Genomic DNA, 8,362 nt, shown 5'->3' on the forward strand with positions numbered 1-8,362 from the left:
AATAACCAAATTAAGTTATTATATAGTCAAAAGGGAATACATATTTTTTCATTGGTCCAATATTTATAAATCCTAGGCTGCATGGCAGACTTAACCGCTTTTAATTTACTTATTTTTTGTTATAGCAAAAGTATCAGATGTACAAGCTCATAGATTAGCCATTTTTGTTACTTTTGTGTGTCAGTAGTATGATGACGTAGGGCATACATGTATTAAAAAAACGTAGAACTGTGGAGATATAAGGTTTCTGCAGAGTGCAGGATTTAGCTTTTTTCAGCTTTTTGTCTACTATTTTATTCTTCTGTCCACCTGCACACAGACTTATTTTGGACGTGCGAATACATTTCCCTCTTTTCCTTTAGAAACCTATTTCTGCAAGCCTATTGTTTTGTTTGTAAGTACGCCACGGCCCACGGCACAGTGCACTGCATGGAGCCAGAACAGGGAGAATTGAAAACACACACCACTGATACAGACAGCTGATAGACGCACGCACGCACACACACACACACACACACACACACACACACACACACACACACACACACACACACACACACACACACACACACACACACACACACACACACACACACACACACACACACACACACACACACACACACACACACACACACACACACACACACACACACACACACACACACACACACACACACACGTACAACATGTCATGAACACACCAGACACTGGTGAGGATCTCAGGTTAAAATCACAATCAAAGAGATGTGGGACCGGCCCGCAGGATCTCAGCACAGAGTCAAACAGAAAAAGGTCAAAGCCGCAGGAACCAGTGAGCTGCACACTTCCAGGGCATTGGAAACCCTCCCAAATAAGCCAGAGTGTTAAGCCCACTAATCCCCCTGTATTATTGCAACATCTGTGAGGTCTAGAGAGGCTCTGCCAGTGATTAGTGAGACAGATGTAAACAATAACCTTCCTGAAGGAAGTGCTGGAGAGCAGAGGATATAACTGGAAGACTTAAGGAAGGACATGGTGGTAGTGGGGGGTGAAACAAGTAGACAGCAGAGACACAAGGGAGAGAAAAGTGCTGAAAGGCAGGGATGGATGGAGGAGGTATTGGCCATATTCACCCAGCAGCCATTTTACCGTGACATCACACTTGTCCTGACTCCTGCACCCTACGATGGGACTAATACAGGCGTTTCACTCAGATAGCCATGCTTTAGCTTAGCACGTTTGTGAACAACAAGGCTGGCATGCTGACAGCGAGGCCTTGGGGCTTGAGAGTAACCACGCTGAACAGCCAATGGCCTTGTGTGTGTCGACAAGCGCATCGACAAGCGTCTGAGATGAGATGCATAACGATTTAGGGTGGGAATCTATTTTGAAATTGCATATAGTAATTGAATATTGATATGAAACATATTTCTTGTTTTCTGAAAGGCGGACATTCAATGTAGCTACAGTAGCTTAGCTTAGCTTGTCAAAAAGACTCAATGCGAGCAGATGAGAATGTGCATTAGGCACGCAACACTGTGTTACGCAGGTCCCCAGGTGAAACATTTGGGTTTTAGGGAGTCCCAGTGTGGGAGCTTGAAGAGGTAAAATGTACAATTACAATAAAAAAACAGAATACATAGCATAAACAATGAATGTAACATCTGTCTAAAGTCTAAACAATATGCTATCTAATACCAATATGTACCATGAAACTATAGGATATCAGGTAAACAGGCATCTGTCTAAATAATAAGAAATATAAATTATTTGCTTAACATTTGTGGTCAAGAAAAACAAACCTAAGAAACAGTGTCCAAGATATGTCTGCATATTGTAGTAGTAGCCATATCTTGGTGAAGAATGGGTATGTGATTCTACAGAATATTTGTGTGTGTGTGTGTGTGTGTGTGTGTGTGTGTGTGTGTGTGTGTGTGTGTGTGTGTGTGTGTGTGTGTGTGTGTGTGTGTGTGGGGGGGGGGGGGGGGGGGGGGGGCAGCCATGAGTTTTCCAGGGAGATGAGGAGCAGATTGGGAGACGAGCAGACCCTGGGCCAGCCGTGCCCCAACTGGCTGACGAGACACCAGGGAGAGACCAGCCTAATTTATGCAGAGTTTAGCTGAGGGGCCGAGGGGGTGTGAGGGGGTGTGTGGGGGTCTACTCTGGAGGAGGGACCCCCTCAATAGGACACAGAGTTGGAAGGAGCGGTTATGGGTGCTGCTAGCTAGCAGAGAGCAAGAGGGACCATGGGGGGATGGGATGGGAGAGAGAGAGAGAAAGAGACAAGGCGGGGGCTCCCGGCTCAATGCAAGGCGGGCTGTCCGTCTGACGTGCCCATTAAGGTTTTGGGATTGGGGCTGGGGGTGCGTGCCGTGGACAGGAGGAGGGAGACGGGAAGAGAAGGGCAGATAGGAGGGAAGGAGCACGAGAGGGGCTTAACCCCCTCTCTGCTTCGCCATGCACCCCACTCTGTCTGGGTATACCTATTAGATCCACAGGGCTGCCTGTCTTCTCCTCTGCATACTAATTGTCCATTATACTGCACTGACCATGAACAAGGAACGGAGTGTAACTATATCCTTTGGCAGAAACCTTATATCTCTATCAATATTCCATCTTTTTATGTGTTTTTCTTCTTCATGAATGTATGCAGTTGGTCAACCTTTAACCACTCAAGCCCTATATTTATACTTCCTCATAGAACAGTAGCGGACAGAGCTGACCTTCAAGCTCACTAAGTGTCACATTGCAATTGTACATCTGCTATTTCTGCAGTTTTTTAATTTGGTTGCATGTGAGTCTGTCTGTGGGGTTCATAATGAATAACCAATGAAAAGCATGAACAAAATCTAAATAAAAAGAACAACTAATAATAATACTAATAACTTCAGTGCATCAATTGGAACACATTTTTCCTATTTCCTGAAAAGTAACGGTTTTAGACATCATTCTTGTCGGACAGAAACCGCAAGTATGTCCAAAACTGTGACTTTTTTAGGATTCAAATTAAAAAATATCAATGATCAACTATAGGGCAGTCGTTTCCAAAATTGGAGATAAGAGGTTTCTGCCTGACATCAGCAACAACATTGCAAGGTTTATAGTGACGATATGAGAGAGAGGAATCTAGGCTGGCTGCTTGCATGAGAGGCAGTACAAGTAAAGGGCTTCTGCTGCCTTTCTGCCAGCCAGCTCCAGTAAGGAAGAGTGGCATACAGAGAGGAAGGAGCTGGCTGAGGGCCAAGCGTGCGTGCTTGCGTGCACGCGTGCACAAGTATAGTAGAATTAGAGAACTAAATGCGGTATGCACTAAACCATTTTTTATTCTCGTTCATAACATACCATGTCAGACTATCCGATTAAAATGGAATTCACGCCTGAGGACACGTTCGCGAAAATATTGTGTAATTAATGGAGGACGGGGGACGGGGTGGAGAAGGGTCATTCAATAATGGCGGCTGCAGAAGCACAGTCTGGGTGTGATGATAGCATCGGAAAATACTAGGAAAATGTGTTCTTCACCTTGCAGGTCGCCCTTCTTCCCCGTCGCCATGCTTGTTGTTGAGAATGTGATAGGGACGTGTATGCGCCAGCAGCACCAGGGCACTGTGGGAAGAGCTAGGGCAGTGCCAAAACTGGTCAGCAAAGAGCTGTATAATTCTATTGGTCATTGCATTTGTCATTGCAATGAACACGTCGTAGGGGAAGTCACACTATAGGTGAGGAAATGTCCAAAACAAATGTAAACTTTTTTTATTAATGACGTTGTCGGGGTGTCGCAGAGGCCGAATATTTGTCACACACTACAAGATGAAAAGACGCACGTTAATTTGTAGAGACTTCATTATCGAGCCCGGCTTAAATCACGTAGAGCATACAGGCCTTTAGACATTTTTTTCCTTCTTCTTTTTAGAATTAGAAAAAGCTTCAAACATTTAGAGGTTAGGTTTGAGCTTTTGGATCTTTTTTGTACTGTGTGGTGTGCTCCTTACGCGTAACATTCCAATAATTGTATTAAATATTTATGAAATCACCTGCTTAAAATGTCGATGTCCTCACAAGTATAGCAATACTAAGACGCGGCGCGCGCGCGCGTGTGTGTGTGTGTGCATGTGTGTGAGGCCCCGGCGAGTATAGGGGAATGGACAGCTCGGCAGGGTGATGGTTGAGTCTGGTGATGCAGGCAGACAGTTTAATGACAGTCCTCACCCAGAACATACAAGCCAGCTAGCGGCTGACACACTCACAGATGTACACTCACTGCATGACACATGTGCTCCTATGTGTGATGTATGGTGTTGGCGTGTTCAAAAAGAGACACCGCGGCTGACGGAAATGAAATTAAATAAAAAAAACGAGAAAAAAACCCCGAAATTTCTCTGTATGTGTGTGCAATCCCGGGGAAAAAAAGCATCTGAAAGGACCACGAGTTCACACGTGCATTACTGCATTCCATCTCATCGTCTCGTATAGCTGTTCAGAGAAAGGCATGTGAGTCTGTCTCTGTGGATCTATCCCAGTTATATCCGCAGCCTCAAATTAGTGGTTCTCAAACTTTTTCATGTCAAGGAGGACTGCCAAATAGATATCCATTAGTTATCTATTTGGCTGCACATCTATTTGGCTGCGGATCCCCATCTGAAAAGGTTTTGCCAGGGACCTTCCCAGAAGAGAAGATTTATGTTAAAAGATATAACTAAATTACTAAAAAGTATTTCAAGCATTTTTGACATTTTTCTAGAAATGCTCACAGCGTGGAATGAGAAATATGGATGCTGGGCTTAATGTAATTAACATAATTGTTTTGTATTAAAATTGTTATTTTATTAAATATCAAACAGCCTATGTTTCCCAAAAGGGAATCAGTCCGACCCCCACCCCCCTCCCTTCAGCATACTGAACCCTGATGGAACTACAAGTTACCGTGTGTAAACAGTAACACAAAGCTAAAGTACACAGTACAGTAAAAGGCTGTTTGTTGACTACACACTGGAGGGAAACTAATTGGACTCGTGGAGGTAAACTCTCTGTATAGCCTGAATGTTGCCGGACCACAGCTCTGCATCTCATTCATTAAGGACCATGGCCGCCTGCACCATGCAGTTCTCCTACAGTGAGTTTGGTTCGCCCTTGCCCAAAGAAAGACATAGAGCCCCCCTCATTAAAAATACATGTCACTGGATCAAGCCCGGGACTGAATCGTGTGATTTTCCCTCCTACCATAAGTGACCGTGACTGAGCGTCGGGGCCTGAATGGGGGCCCAGATAGAGCGCTGCCCATGGAGCACCGCACCGCGTCCCTATGGGAACCACCCCCACACAGAGGGGGGCTCATTTAAAGCATTGTTGGTGTGTTAACACAGCTTTTTAAAACGCCTCTTTATGGACTCAGCTAAGCAAACTGCAGCCCACGTACGGCCTTCTGATACCAGAAGGGAAAGTGGAGGAAGAAAGTAAAAAACAATCAAATTAAAACAAAATGGGATTTAAAAAGTGAGATGACGAAGACAGAAAATTAAAGAAAACAGAGTGCGTTGCATAAACAAAGTTAGCGGGAGAATGTAGTTTGGAAAAACTTTAACTTTTAAAAATGCACATTGCATATATTACTTTGTACTTTGTACTTTGTTTGAACATATTTAGTAGGCCACGAAACCTAATTTAAGCTCCAGTCCACAACTTGCCAAAATAGCTCCTACCCACAGGCCTGTATGCATAAAAGCATGACCTCTAATCACCCGAGGAAAGGACTAGAACCTACAGTAGTGCATGTGGATGCAGAGGAAGCAGGTCACTGTCTCTCTGTGTCCTCTGATAGTCACAATACTGTACAGTGTACACCCATTTACCCCCAGGACTATAGACATCCTACCGCTGAAACAATTGGTGTGCATCAGTGTGTGTGTGTGTGTGTGTGTGTGTGTGTGTGTGTGTGTGTGTGTGTGAGAGAGAGAGAGAGAGAGAGAGAGAGAAGAGAGAAACAGGGCTGTGTCTCCCAAGGCTGATGCTTAGGCTTAGTCAGTCTCACAGGGCACCGGGAATGACAGTGAAATGAATAACAATGAACTTGCTGAGAGTCAAGTTCACAACACTAGAAATCAACTAGGGCTGCAAAAGCGTAGCCATGCACAAAGGAAAGCCATGGTATGTTTGGTGTGCACGCACGTGTGACGTGCGTGCGTGCGTGCGTGCATGCGTGCGTGCATGCGTGCGTGCGAGTGTGTAATTGTGTCGCGGCACTCAGGAATATCTCAATATGAATAGAGAACGGGGCTCTGGAGAGGAGTCCCCACTAAGATGAAAATGTACACACACACACACACACCCTCCTCCCTCCCCTTGTCGTCTCTCCGTGCACATACCGCTAGGACCCCTTGACTCTATTCTACAGCTGTCTGATCCGTGCCTGATGAAAAAACAATATGGCATGGAGGGGGGGGGGGGGGGGGGGGGGGGTGCTGCAAAAGCAAAAAAGCAGACATTTGTAAATCACAGCCCCATATAAACATGGGGTTTATTAATAGGGGGTTTGGCAGGGGTCCACCTCAGCCACTATAGCATGGCCAGCCGTGTAGCACATTGTCAGCTGGCTATATAGCCATGCAGCCACGTCGGCGCTCCACTGTGCTTCCTATCCAGCAGAGATGATGGTCGGTGGGGGTGAGAATTCATCTGAATACATTTACATAAAGATTGTGCTATGTTGGCAGAGGCAGCAGGACCACTGCTGAGAATGCAGCATGCCAGTCATTGTCCGCCAAAACTCACAATCATGTTTGAAATGTAGGCTGAAGGAAGGGGGGGGGGGGGGGTTGGGGAGAGTGGCGGGTTTATTTGGCCGTACGAAGACGTAGGGGGGCTGCCGCTGCGTGCTTTTAACTCATTAACACATTGTCTGCTGTTGACTTATACATCTTTTAATAGCCATCTGTTGTCTGCAAATGCCGTATGTGTTATATTGCTTTATATGCGTCTGAAACAGCACCGCTAAAACTACTTTTTGCCCTGAGCCGGTTGCTAGGCAAGGCCTTGCTCACCCCCGACAATGAATGGATAATTTTACATCATAGTGTCTGAGCATACAGTATAGGCACAGTGTCTATTTTGCCATGATGATGTACGTACGATGATAAGAGCGCACACGGGTGTGATTGTTGTTAATGCTATCAGGGGGACCAGTAACTATGGGAGAAAGGGACCAGTAACTATGGGAGAAAGGGACCAGTAACTATGGGAGAAAGGGACCAGTAACTATGGGAGAAAGGGACCAGTAACTATGGGAGAAAGGGACCAGTAACTATGGGAGAAAGGGACCAGTAACTATGGGAGAAAGGGACCAGTAACTATGGGAGAAAGGGACCAGTAACTATGGGAGAAAGGGACCAGTAACTATGGGAGAAAGGGACCAGTAAATATGGGAGAAAGGGACCAGTAACTATGGGAGAAAGGGACCAGTAACTATGGGAGAAAGGAACCAGTAACTATGGGAGAAAGGGACCAGTAACTATGGGAGAAAGGGACCAGTAACTATGGGAGAAAGGAACCAGTAACTATGGGAGAAAGGGACCAGTAACTATGGGAGAAAGGGACCAGTAACTATGGGAGAAAGGGACCAGTAACTATGGGAGAAAGGGACCAGTAACTATGGGAGAAAGGAACCAGTAACTATGGGAGAAAGGAACCAGTAACTATGGGAGAAAGGAACCAGTAACTATGGGAGAAAGGGACCAGTAACTATGGGAGAAAGGAACCAGTAACTATGGGAGAAAGGAACCAGTAACTATGGGAGAAAGGAACCAGTAACTATGGGAGAAAGGGACCAGTAACTATGGGAGAAAGGAACCAGTAACTATGGGAGAAAGGGACCAGTAACTATGGGAGAAAGGGACCAGTAACTATGGGAGAAAGGGACCAGTAACTATGGGAGAAAGGAAGAGGCTAACAGAATAAGGGATCACTATAGGGAAGAGAAGCAAAAGCACGTCGGACAAAATAATTTCCAGTACCAAGTGAGACCAAAACCATATTTATTGTACTGTGTCCCATTATCAGGTTGTAGATGGAATGTTCATCAACGATGAGATGATAACTGAGAACTATGTAAGCAGCCCTGGATCAATCTTCCACATCTGTTGGGAAGCTGAATAAAACTAAACGAGATTATACAGTACAGTTACATTACAATCAGATATGCAGAATTTATGAGGCAGCACACCAATCCTTGTTCACTGGCACAGGCAGATTAAATATTAAAAATCGCAAAACTAATAGCTAGCAGATCTACAAGCCATGCGTTTTGAGCTCGTAGATCTGCTTTTTTTTATACGTTTAACAATAACAATATGGAGATAAGAGGTTTCTGCCTGACAGCGACAATAGG

The sequence above is a fragment of the Protomyctophum bolini genome (genome assembly GCF_963924005.1).
Source record: "Protomyctophum bolini genome assembly, chromosome: 8".
Taxonomy (NCBI): Eukaryota; Metazoa; Chordata; class Actinopteri; order Myctophiformes; family Myctophidae; genus Protomyctophum; species Protomyctophum bolini.